We start from the raw sequence: 13789 nt of genomic DNA, 5'->3' as shown, positions 1-13789 counted from the left end.
CGATGCACAGGTAAGTCCTTACCTGTGCCTGTGCGCGAGCCGATCTGAAACAAATGCAGTCACTGGGAGCAGGCAGTTCCGAGAACAGCCACCCAGGGCCTTTATCGGGCTGTTCTCCCTTCATCGGGCTGTTCTCGGAACTGCCTGCTCCCGGTCACCGCATTTTTTTCAGAACGGCTCCCGGCACAGGTAAGGGCTTACTGTGCATCGCCGGACTTGTGAGTTAAGATGGCAGCCCGCATGTGTTCGCGAGTGAACACGGCGAACTGGCCATCACTGCCCGCCAGCACCCTTACCCTGATTCACGGCCTAGTGTCACAAGGAGGGAAAATTTTGGGAAGATGGTGAAGTAGTGAGTAGCAGACTGTGTCCGTGTCCTCAATGATCCCTCTGTGCCTTACAACTGCTGGGTGTCCAAGCTGGACACGTGGCACGAACTGGCGCTCTGCGCCTTGGATGTGCTGGCCTGCCCTGCTGCCAGCGTTTTGTAAGAGCGGGTATTTGGTCCTGCTGGGGTATAATAACTAATAAGCGCATCCGCCTGTCAACTGAAAATGCTGACCGGTTGACTCTTATAAAAATGAACAAGGCCTAGATTGCCCCTGACTTCTTTACTCCACCAGAGGAAAGCGGCTGAACATAATGACACTTTAAATGTGTTTTTTATAATATACTGAATACACTGTATTCCCATGCACCCCTTCCACCACAAAAAAGGCTATATGGTTCAATCTTCCTTTTCTTGTCCTCCTCCTGTTCCATCATATCAATATACTTATTAGTCTTCCCTCGCTCCTAACGTTGCAGAGGGTAAGCTCACCTGTAAGCCCTCGCATATAATGTTTTAGAGGGTCAGATCACCAGCAGGCCCTCACCTACAATCTTTTAGAGGGCCAGCTCACCTGCAGGCCCTCACATGTAATGTTTTAGAGGGTCAGCTCAATAGCGGGCCCTCAACTATAATGTTTTACAGGGTCAGCTCACCAGCAGGCCCTCCACTACAATCTTTTAGAGGGTCAGCTCACCTGCAGGCCCTCGCATATAATGTTTTAGAAAGTCAGCTCACCAGCAGGCCCTCACCTACAATCTTTCAGAGGGTCAACTCACCTGCAGGCCCTCGCCCTTATTGTTTTATAGGCTTAGCTCACCAGCAGGCCCTTGCCCATAATTTTTTCAATGGTTAAGTAAGCAGCAGGCACTTGCCCATAATTTTTTCAATGGTCAGCTCAGCAGCAGCCACTCGCCCATAATTTTTTTGTTGTTCAGATCAGCAGCAGGCACTCGCCCCTAATGTTTTAGAGAGTCAACTCTGCAGCAGACCCTCACCCCTAATGTTTTAGATGGTCAGCTCAGCAGCAGGCCCTCGCCTGTAATGTTTTAGAGGGTCACCAGGAGGCCCTTGCTCCTAATGTTTTTGAGAGTGATCAGCAGGCCATCAATCATAATTTTTCAAGGGTGTATGATGCCTTACTTTATGCGTAATAAAGGGTGTATTGAAGTGCCAGTTCCTTGTAATTTTTGGAATCCCTTTCACTTAGTGCATAGCCTTTATGAGTGTAGGAGTTCCACTACCTGAACAATTGTACCACAATGTGAATGAGGCCCTCCTTTATGTGATATACAGGTTGTATCGGAGTGCCTCTTCCGTGTTATGTTTGGCAGCACTTGTACTTTATATACAAGTAAATATACAGGAAAGAATGTTTTCTAACAATTTTTCCTCTAAAATCGATTTTATTTTCGGTTTGGTGCGTATTATTGGCAGTCTGTAAAAGGGGCGTACTACTCGGACAACATCGCTCCCGGCAACGACTTGGGAGTCTAAGATGCATCCAGACATCCTCCCCATGCTGTTCCAGAACCATTTCGGTGGTGTTTCCATCAATTACTGACCTTTTCTTATGAACCAGACAACCCTCCCCTCTTCATACATGGCTGGATGGCTCCCAACATTTATCTCCTGTTGAGAAGAATTATGATGTGGGGAATAAAGAACTGTTAGCTATCATTGCAGCTTTTAAGGAATGGAGACAGCATCTTTAAGGAACCTCACAGCAAATAATAGTTCTGACTGATCACCGTAATATGGAATTCGTTAGATCTGCCAAATGTCTATCCCCTCGCCAAGCTAGTTGGAGTCTCTTCCTCAATCAATTCAACTTCATAATCCTGTACAGGTCCGGTTCCCGTAATGGCAAGGCAGATGCTCTATCTAGAATCTTTTCCAATGATTCTACTTCTACGATTCTGCCCAAGACCAATGTTCCTGAGTCTAATTTTGTGGTTCTAATCCATAATAAGGACTTGCTTGAAGAGATAAAAGAGGCCTATGACACCTACTCCTTGCTGTCTCGACCACCTGATGATGTGCATTTGGTGCTTAAGAACAAGGTGTGGACCCATGGCCAACAGCTATATATACCCGAAACAATAAGACTGAAAATTCTAAAATTAGTCCATGATTCCAAGATCGCGGGTCACAAAGCAGTGCAGAAGACACAGGAATTTTAATCCCATTTCTTTTGGTGGCCCAATTATCAACAGGATGTAAAGAAATATGTCATGTCATGTGATGTTTGTGCTAGATGCAAGACCCCTTGTTCTTCACCCATAGGTTTATTACAGCTTTTGTCGGTCCCCTCTCGTCCCTGGGGTTCTATTTCCATGGACTTTATCGTAGAACTACCTACCTCTAAAGGAAAAAACAAAATTTTGGTAGTAGTTGACCGGCTCACCAAGGCTGCACATTTCATTCCATGTACCGGCCTACCCCCTGCTAAAGATACTGCTGACCTTGTAGTTCAGAATGTGTTTTTTTTTCATGGAGTTCCTGATAAAGTTATCTCGGATCGTGGGGTGCAGTTTACATGAAAATTTGGGCGTAGTTTTTGCACAGCACTTGAGATTGATATTAATCTATCAACCGCTTTTCACCCACAATCTAATGGACCAACTGAACGCACAAATCAAACTCTGGAACAGTATCTTTGATGCTATATCTGCCATTTACAAGATAATGGGGTGGATCTGCTTCCTGTGGCTGAGTTCTCTTTCAATAACTCCCAAAATGCCTCAACTAAGCAAACTCCTTTCTTTGCAAATTTGGAGTATCATCCAAATATTCTTCCCAAATTCCCCACTGTTTCACCTATTCCAGCAGTCGCGGAAAGGATCTTTGCATTACAGCAAAATTTAGAACTACTAAAAGGAACATTAGAGAGGGCTCAAGAAAATTACAAGAAGGCGGCAGATACATTTCATAGACCAGCACCAATCTTAAAAGTAGGGGATAAAGTAAGGCTTTCCACCAGAAATTTGAAACTTAAGATTCCTTCACTAAAACTAGGACAGAAGTTTGTTGGGCCTTATAAGATTATCGGGATAATTAGTTCAGTAGCTGTTCGTCTCAAACCCCCACGATCTATGAAGATTCATCCTTTTTTTCATGTGTCTCTATTAAAGTCTGCTGTGCCCAACACTTTTCCGAAACTTGTCTCTCCTCCTCCCGATGCGGTGGAGATAGATGGACAAGAACAGTTTGTTGTAGAGAAAATCTTGAACTCTAGAATTTAAACTTCTCAAGACTGTTACTAATTGCTAGTATTGTGTTTGAGCTCTTGCTTGTGCAGTCCTCTTGCTTGGAACTTGCTCTCCGGTTATTTCTTCCTCCTTGCGGTTTACCCTGCTACCTCCTGTTGCCGACCCGGATTGCCTGACTACGTTCCTGTGCCACCTGCCCTGACCCATTGCTTGTCTGACCTTGGCTCTGCTTCATCCTTCAATCCTGCCTTGTTGCTACTGGTAACGGCTCTGTCTGACCTCGGCTCTGCTTCATCCTTCAATCTTGGTAACGGCTCTGCCTGCCTGGCTCTGCTTCATCCTTTTATCCTGCTACCTCCTGTTCAAGACTCCGATTGCTTCCTATGTTCAGGCCTTGTCCTTGCCATTGGATTCCAGCAGTATTTCACTAGTATCGTGACAGAGTGTTCCACAGGACTGGCGCATAGCAAATGTGGTGCCAATATTCAAAAAGGGTCCAAAGACAGAGCCCAGAAACTATAGGCCAGTAAGTTTAACATCTGTCGTGGGTAAACTGTTTGAAGGTTTTCTAAGAGATGCTATCTTGGAGTACCTCAATGAAAATAAGCAAATAACGCCATATCAGCATGGCTTCATGAGGGATCGGTAATGTCAAACTAATTTAATCAGTTTCTATGAGGAGGTAAGTTCTAGACTTGACAGCAGCGAATCAATGGATGTCATATATCTGGACTTCTCCAAAGCATTTGACACTGTACCACATAAAAGGTTAGTATATAAAATGAGAATGCTCGGACTGGGAGAAAACGTCTGTATGTGGGTAAGTAACTGGCTCAGTGATAGAAAACAGAGGGTGGTTATTAGTGGTACATACTCAGATTGGGTCACTGTCACTAGTGGGGTACCTCAGGGGTCAGTACTGGGACCTATCCTCTTCAATATATTTATTAAGGATCTTGTAGAAGGCTTGCACAGTAAAATATAATTTTTTGCAGATGACACTAAACTGTGTAAAGTAATTAACACTGAAGAGGAAAGTATACTACTACAGAGGGATCTGGATAGATTGGAGGCTTGGGCAGAGAAGTGGCAGATGTGGCTTAAAGAGAACCTGTCACCGGGATTTTGGGTATAGAGCTGAGGACATGGGGTTGCTAGATGGCCGCTAGCACATCCGCAATACCCAGTCCCCATAGCTCTGTGTGCTTTTATTGTGTAAAAAAAAACAATTTGATACATATGCAAATTAACATTAAAGAGTCAAATCTTACTTGTGTGACCAGAGAAGAGTCATATTTTCAAGCTCTGACTCATCTCAGGTTATTTTGCATATGTATCAAATCGTTTTTTTTTTTTTACACAATAAAATCACACAGAGCTATGGGGACTGGGTATTGTGTATGTGCTAGCGGCCATCTAGCAACCCATGTCCTCAGCTCTATACCCAAAATCCCGGTGACAGGTTCCCTTTAAAACAGACAAATGTAAGGTTATGCACATGGGAAGGAATAATGAAAATCTCCCGTACATACTGAATGGTAAAACACTGGGTAACACTGACATAGAAAAGGACCTAGGAATCTTAGTGAACAGCAAATTAAGCTGCAAAAACCAGTGTCAGGCAGCTGCTGCCAAGGCCGATAAGATAATGGATTGCATCAAAAGGGGCATAAATACCGGTGATGAGAACATAGTCCTACCACTTTAAAAATCACTAGTCAGACCACACATGGAGTACTGTATACAGTTCTGGGCTCCTGTGAACAAGGCAGACATAGCAGAGCTGGAGAGGGTTCAGAGGACGGCAACTAAAGTAATAACTTGGAAGGGGGGACTACAGTACCCTGAAAGATTATCAACATTAGGGTTATTCACTTTAGAAAAAAGATAACTGAGGGGAGATCTAATTACTATGTATAAATATATCAGGGGTCAGTACACAGGTCTCTCCCATCATCTATTTATCCCCAGGACTGTGACGAGGGGACATCCTCTGCATCTGGAGGAAAGGAAGGTTTGTACACAAACATAGAAGAGGATTATTTACGGCAAGAGCAGTGAGACTATGGAACTCTCTGCCTGAGGAGGTGGTGATGGTGAGTACAATAAAGGGATTCAAGAGTGTCTGGATGTATTTCAGGAGTGTAATAATATTACAGGCTATAGCTACTAGAGAGGGGTTGTTGATCCAGGGAGTTATTCTGATTGCCTGATTGGAGTCGGGAAGGAATTTTTTTCCCCTTAAGTGGGGAAAATTGGCTTCTACCTCACATTTTTTTTTTTGCCTTCCTCTAGATCCACTTGCAGGATAACAGGCCGAACTGGATGGACAGATGTCTTTTTTAGCCTTATATACTATGTTACTATTAAGGCCTGTTTCACACTGCCGGCAGTAGTTCTGGCAGAGAACAGCCTGCAGTAGCTCTCTCTCATTGTATGCAGCGTTTTTTGTTTGGTCAAATCCCAGTATATTTGCTGGGTAGCATCCGGATCTTCACTGGACCCCATTATAATCAATGGAGCTGGCGGGCATTCCGGCAACAGAGAGCTCCGGGTAGACTGTTCTCTGCCGGAACAGCCTGCTGGAACTACTGCTGGCAGTGTGAAAAAGGCCTAAGGGCTCATGCACACGACCGTATGTATTTTGCGGTCCGCAAAAAATATGGATGACGTCCAAGTGCATACCAAATCTTGTAGAACGGAACAGCTGGCACCTAATAGAACAGTCCTATCCTTGTCCATAATGTGGACAATATTAGGACATGTTCTATTTTTGGGCGGACAAACGGAAATGGAACGGACATGGAACACAAATACGTTCGTGTGCATGAGCCCTATAGCAACAGGATAATCCTGATTGACTTCAGTTTCTTGTTCACATAATAAGGGTGGTATTTTTTATTTTTTTGGATTGGAAGGGAATGCAAAATACAAAAGAAAAAAGCCGCTTTTACAGAGTTTTCAAAGTGATTTCCATCAGTGATTGTGAACCAAAACCAGGAGTAGATCCTACACAGAGAAGGTACAATGGAAAGATTTGGACCTCTTCTGTTTTTGACCCACTCTTGGTTTTGGCCCACAATCTAACTAGACTAACACCTATTAGAAATGCCAGAAAATACAGCTGAAGACAACACGTCGCAAGATAAAACAATGTCTACAAATTTAGCGCACTATAGAACAACAGCGCTAGGATTATTAGGAAAAAAAATATATAATTTTCAATTAGAACACAGGCAAAAGTTTTAAAGGAATGTTGTGGAATAATGAAATAGCCGCGTGTTAAAGCCAAGTAAGAGCTTTTTCCCTAGCGCCTCCCTCAACGGCACTGACAGGATGGTGCTCCCCGCCCCCAGGACAGCAAACAACACAGAAGCTCAAATTTTAAAAGGGCCTCCTCCCCTTACCTTACCAGTGTTGCTTCCTGTCCAGGATAGCATGGAAGCTCCTCCTCTGTTCCTGAGCAGGTTCACTGTGAAGTGGCCTGGTCTCTTTCACTAGTTGGGAGGGCCGTTGCAGTGGTCAGGGGCTCTGGGGACACGCAACCTCCCTTCCCTGTACCTTTGGCATAAGTCCTCATGGAAGGCAGTCCAGGGCTTTATTCTGCTCACTCCGTTTGGGAAGAACATCAGTTTCCTTGCGGCATCTGTTGGGCGGAGACTCCCTGGAGGGAGTCTCATTCTGGGCAGGAGTTGCGTGCGTTATGTCATTCCACTGCGACGCACGCATGTATGAATGTCGTGACATCACAGACGTCTCTCAGGAGGCTGGAGATATAAATGGGGGCCGAATTCAAGGAGCAGCGACACGTGCTGTTCCCTTTCCTGCAATGTCGGCACCTACTGACCCAGATACCGCCCGCAAGCCTCTGGATGTAACTGCAAGCACCATCAGCCGGATAAGCCTCCTCTCCTGACTTGGGCAGATATGGGTGTATGGGGATGTCATGCCTATTATCCACCTGGTGTTTATTCCTGAGGGAGTTCTGAATCCTAATTATTTTTTCAATTTATTTTGTAGGGAAAAGACACCTCCACCTCCAAGGCACCTAAGTCTGATTCTAGTCACAAAAAATGTGCCATCTGCAGGAAGTCATTTATATCTAAAGCCAAGAAAACACTTTGCCCAAAATGTGCCGAAAAAGTAGTGGCTGAAGAATCTCCTTCTTTCTTAGACTCCATGAGGAGTATGATACGTTAAGAGGTTAATGCTGCAGTGAAGTCTAGGTTGCCTCCCTCTTCACTGCAAGCCTCTACGTCTCAAAAATCCCAGAGTTTCCAGTTATTCGGGTTGGATTTGGATGAAGGGGAAATTGCTTCTGACATAGATTCTGATTCATCTGACAACGGGCAGGGGAGACCATTGATTGTCTGTATCTTCCGAGAAAAACACTACTATGCACCTGGGGGAGTCTAAAGAAAGTCACTCCAGCCAGGATCAGATGTTTCAGGGTCTAGGAGAAAGAAAAAGACGTGTCTTTCAGATCCATAATAATGTCAAGGCCCTAATCTCGAGGGAGTGGAAGGATCCCGAAAAGAGAACCCCAATTAAAAACACTTTCAAAATAAAGTATACGTTTTCAGACTCTGACTCAAATCTTTTGGATAAAACTCCAAAGATTGATGCTCAAGTGGTACGGATATCCCAAAAATCCTCCCTTCTGTTTGAGGACATGAGATTACTTCGTGATCCGATGAATAAGAAGTGTGAGAACTTACTTAAAAAGGCTTGGGAAGAAGTGTTGAGCATGAATATTCGAAAAGAGAATTTTTATCTCGAATATTGCCACTTCGAGAATTTGCGAATATTTAGAAAATAGTGCCATATATTTGTTAGATCGAATATTCGTCATTTTTCCATCTGAACACATGATTCCTCGCTTCTTGCTTGACTTGTGGGCCAAGCTGCCATTCAAAGGGGTTTCATGCTAGAATTCAGTACTTACCCACTAGGCCATTTTATCGTCAACAAACCTTTGGCAGAGAAAGAGGGACAGTCACCCCTAGAGACAGAGATAACCAACTTGTTTCAAAAAGGAGGTCCTACTACCAGTTCCAGAAAGCCAGCAACAGTGAGGATTTTATTCCCCAGTTTTTCTCATAAAAAGCCAGGGGGTCCTTCAGGCTTATTATAAATCTCAGGAGTCTGAACAAGTGCCTATCTTACAAAAAGTTAAAGATGGAGACTATCAAATCAACAATAAATCTGCTTCATTAACACTATTATATGGCGACAATACATTTGCAGGACGCATACTACCATGTACCCATTTTCAAAGATCATAAAAAAATTCTCAGATAGCAGTATTTATGAGAGGTCGCCTCTGTCACTTTCAATTTCAAGCGCTGCACTTTGGCCTGTCATCAGCTCCAGAATTTTCACGAAAGTAGTGGCAGAAATAACCAGTTATCTTCATCTACAGTGCGTTCTTATTGTGCCGTATTTAGATGACTTCCTATTAGCAGCAGAATCTGAAAATCAGCTTCTGGTACATCTAGACCTTGTTCAAAAGACCTTCACGGATCTGGGATGGATTATAAATGTCAAAAAATTCAACCTCGTTTCAACTCAGCAAAGTCATTTTAGGGGTTCTTAGCGACTCTTGCTTATGGACATCCTTCCTCCCAGAAGAGAAGCAGTCGTCCCTTCAACTAAAGGTAAATCAGTTTTTCAGTCTAAAATCCGCTACTATCAGAAACGTCATGACAATCCTGGGAATTCTGACATCCTCAATCCCTGCTGTCAGATGGGCAGAAAGCCACACCAGAATTCTGCAAGCCTTTCTTCTAGCATTTTGGGATGGCAACAAAAACTCTCTCGACATAAAAGTTTAAATTCCACTGTTTGTAAGACGTTCCTTGGCTTGCTGTAGGATAAAAAGAAATCTGCAGAGAGGTGTCTTCTGGCATCAAGAAAATCTTCTAGTGGTGTCTACAGATGCCAGCAGACGAGGCTGGGGAGGCCATGCGGGGGACCTTATGGTTCAAGGAGTCTGGGACGATTCCATGTTAAATACATCATCAAACCTAAGAGAGCTCAGAGCAGTCTACGAAGTTCTTCTAGCTCTTCACTCAAGAACTCTCTGAAACAGATCTCTGGGAGCAACATCAAGGGATAGCTTTCTTTTTGCGGAGAAACACCCATCCTCTCTAACGGCCGTGCATTTAAAAAGGAATCAGCAATATGGGGGCCGACTTCCTCAGCTGTCAAACTCTAAAAGAGGGAGAATGGACTTTACATGTCAATGTCTTTCTTAAAATTACCAAGATGTGGGGTATTCCGGTTCTGGATTTATTAGCAGACCAGATGGACAGGAAAGTAGAAAGATTTTGTTCCCTATCCCCCCTAGATGGCCCCTGGGGGGTCTACTATATGCATTCCCCTTATTCATCCTGATTCCAAGAACCCTGATGAAGGTGGCGGAAGAGGGCGCACAGGTCATCATGACTGCTCCATGTTGGCCAAAAAAGGCCTGGTTTCCCCTCTTATTCAGGCTATCGCAAGGATTATCCCGGACCCTTCCAGTGTTTCCAGGCCTCAGTTGAAGTTAACAGCATGGAGATTGAACACAAAAATCTGAAAAAGAAGGGTCTCTATGACCCTGTAATCTCTACTAAAGAGTAAGAAAATCATAACCTCCAAGATCTATCTCAGAACGTGAAAAGCTTTCCTTTTGTTTTCTAGTAACAGGATCCAGCAACGTTCCTTACTCAACATACCTGTCATTTTAGAGTTTCTGCAGGCAGGTTTAAACAAGGGGTTTAAGCCATCCACCCTTAAATCTCTGCATTAGCAGTTTTTCTAGACACAAATCTATCTGATCATCCTCTAATCAGGCGATTCATCAGATTACACTGTACCATCCCACTTTGGGACTTAGTCCTTACAGCACTGATGGACCCTCTGTTTGAGCCTATTGAAGATATTTCTCTTAAACTCCTGACCTTAAAGGGAACCTGTTATGTGGATATTTGATTATAATCTAACTAATTATATACAATCATTAACTACTAAAAAGTACCTTAGATGTATTCACTTACTGGTGTGACAGATGGTTATCTCATAATATACACACAAAGATGCCACATGCTAATAAGCTGATTTGAGTCCAGCATGATGTAATTGAGTCCAGCGTATATTTAATTCAGAGCTATAGCCACTCCCCTGCCCACCTGCTGCTGATTCATATGGAAAAAAAAACTGTCATTCAGCAGCAGGTGGGCGGGGAGAGTCAGGAGCTCATGAATATTCATGACTCATCATTATCAGCTGGAGCTTTTCAATACAAGATGTTGGCAGATTGACTGGGTCAATTAAAGAAAGTGACCCAGCATTTTGCTAATATAATCAGTTAGGACACCATAAAACTGGTGACAGGTTCCCTTTAAAGACTACCTTCCTCCTGGCTATAACAACGCCAAGAAGGGTGGGGGAAATACAGGCCTTCTCTTGCTGTCCTCCTATCTTAGGATCCTAGACAGGATAATCTTAAGACATTGTCCATCCATTCTCCCGAAGTTAGTATCCAGATTTCACTGTAATCCGGAAATCATTTTACTATCATTTTGTCCATCACCTTCGACAGACCTGGAGAAGGGCTTTCATAACCTGGATGTGAGACATTGTGTGCTTGTCTACTTAAAAAACTGGATACAAGATTCAATTCTTTCTGCTGTAATCCAACCCTAGTAAAACTCCTCTGTTATTCCTCCTGTCAGTGCCGTAGGGGGAAGGCGCTGGGGAAAAGGGCTAATTACTCTTACCATTAATTGGATTTTCCAATAGCCTCCCCAACAGCACTGGTGGTTTTCCCACCCTTAATTTTGGCTTTCCTTGGATTTATAATTTCATGTTCATTCTTGTATTCCAGTTGGATTAATATAATTTTGTTCTTGCATCACTACCTTGTACTTTGTTATTTACTGATTAGGTAAGGGGAGGAGGCCCCTTTGAAAGTTTGAGCTTCCGTGTTGTTTCCTGTCCTGGGAGTGGGGAGCACCCTCCTGTCAGTGCCGTTGGGGAGGCTATTGGAAAATCCAATTACCGGTAAGAGTAATTAACCCTTTACTTACATATTGACTGCCATTAAAAATCTACTACGAAGCAGACAATCCACACACCCCAGATCAGTCATGTCTACAAAGCATCGGTCTTTTTCACAGGTTACTTCTGATAGACACAAAAATGCTCAAGCACAAAACATAATCAGTGTAACGGAAATGTCTCGGGTGATAGGAAGATGCAACACAAAACCTACAGCAGTTATCATCGTCCTGCTTCAATCAGAATCATACAGAACAAGTAAACAGTTCATGTTTCCCATGAATGAATTTACCTATCTACATGTGGCCACCACTTAAACACTGATGGCGGTAGTCACTCTTTCACAGTCACAGGTTCACAATGCAGTATACCTATTGTTTCATCACTAGAAACTGTTTTATCCAAATTCTGAACAGACTTATTGCGTAATTTTATGGGATTCAGAGCTCCATTTTCTGTTAGGGTACTTTCTCACTAGCGTTAAAGTTTTCTGGTATTGAGTTCCATCACAGGTGCTCAATACCAGAAAAAAACACTTCAGTTTTAGAACTGCCTGCCAGAATCCTCTAACGCAAGTGTGAAATTCACACTTGCATATATTGGTTTTTGATGCAGTTTTTCTAGCTAAATTCAGGAACAGATCTAAAATCATAAAGGGCTGTCTTGATGCTGTTTTTGAAGCAAATATTAGGAGCGGATCCAAAAGGGAGGGCAAGTCTATAGGAAACATTCCACTCCTAGTTTTGGCTTTAAAAACGGCATCAAACAGCACTTGTGAAAGGACCTCAAGGCTACATTCACACGACCGTATGTATTTTGCGGTCCGACGTCCGTTTGGCATCCGTATTTATTGCGGATCTATTTTAACAATGCCTATCCTTGTCCACATAACGGACAAGAATAGGTAGGACATGTTCTATTTTTTTTGCAGGGCTACGGATGCGGACAGCACATGGTATGCTGTCTGCATTTTTTGAGGACCTATTGAAATGAATGGATCCGCATCCTATCTGGAAAAAATATTGAACTGACATGGAAACAAAATACGTTCGTGTGCATGAGGCCTAAGGGGGAGTTTTTTGGAGGAGGTTTTTGAGGCAGATTTTCCTGTAGGTTTCTCAACTAAAGCCAGAAGTGGATCCAGAAGGTAGGAGAAGTAGAAGTTCTTCCTTTATATTTCCAATTTCTTTCAAACCCAGGTCTGGCTTTGGCTGGAATACCTTGGATTTCTTACAGATACCACGGCTGATCGTGCCGATAGAAAAATACTGTGTGTGAACATACCCTTATACTTATCACTTCGGTATCCCCTCCTGTGTTTGCCTCAAAATTCTGCCTAAAAAACGGCATGTGTGAATCCAGCCTAAGGCCTCATGCACAGGACCGTATGTATTTTGTGGCCAGCAAAGCGCAGATCCGCAAAATAAGGTTACCGGCCGTGTGCATTCCGCAATTTCCATGGGCCCCATTGTTAAAATGCTTATTCTTAGTCACTGATTCGGAGACCAAACCAGGAATCGACCCCAAATAGAGATCAGAACAACTGATGGAAATCACTGATCAAACACTGACAGTGTGAAAGCGACCTTAGGCTGGATTCAGGGAAGCAGATTTTGATGCAAATTTATAAGGCAAACAGGAGGGGATACCGAGAGATAAGTATGTGTATGTTCACACAGAGGATTTTTCATTCAGTGATTGTGAGCCAAAACCAGGTATGTATCAAAAACACAGAATAGGTGCCAATCTTTCCATTATACCTTATGTCTGTGTAGCCTTCACACCTCACAATCAATCACTAACTAAACACTGACTGTGTGAAACCGACCGAGCTGAATTCCAGATCCCCTGCTTCCTTCACACAGTTAAATAGTGAGATTTGGACAGCATGCTGCTGCCTCCAGAGTCCGATTACTGAATACGGATTTTGACAACCCCCATTGATACCCCACTGATTCACTTGTGCTGTATCAGATTCTTAAGCTCTCCCTAGTGTCAGACAGAACTTAATTTCAGATCACCTTCACGTGACCGTATCCAGGTTCATATTTTGCATCAGTATTTAAAAGCCAAATCCAAGAACAGAGTGAAAGTAGACAAAAAAAGTCGAGTGGAAAGATCTGCTCCTACGCCTTGGATGCACGTTTGATTTTGGCTTAAAGAGGACCTTTCATCGGTCCAAACATTGTGAACTAAGTATCATGAC

Source organism: Bufo gargarizans, chromosome 9 (genome assembly GCF_014858855.1).
Source record: "Bufo gargarizans isolate SCDJY-AF-19 chromosome 9, ASM1485885v1, whole genome shotgun sequence".
In the NCBI taxonomy this organism is placed as follows: domain Eukaryota; kingdom Metazoa; phylum Chordata; class Amphibia; order Anura; family Bufonidae; genus Bufo; species Bufo gargarizans.
Note: the sequence above shows the minus strand (reverse complement) of the source record.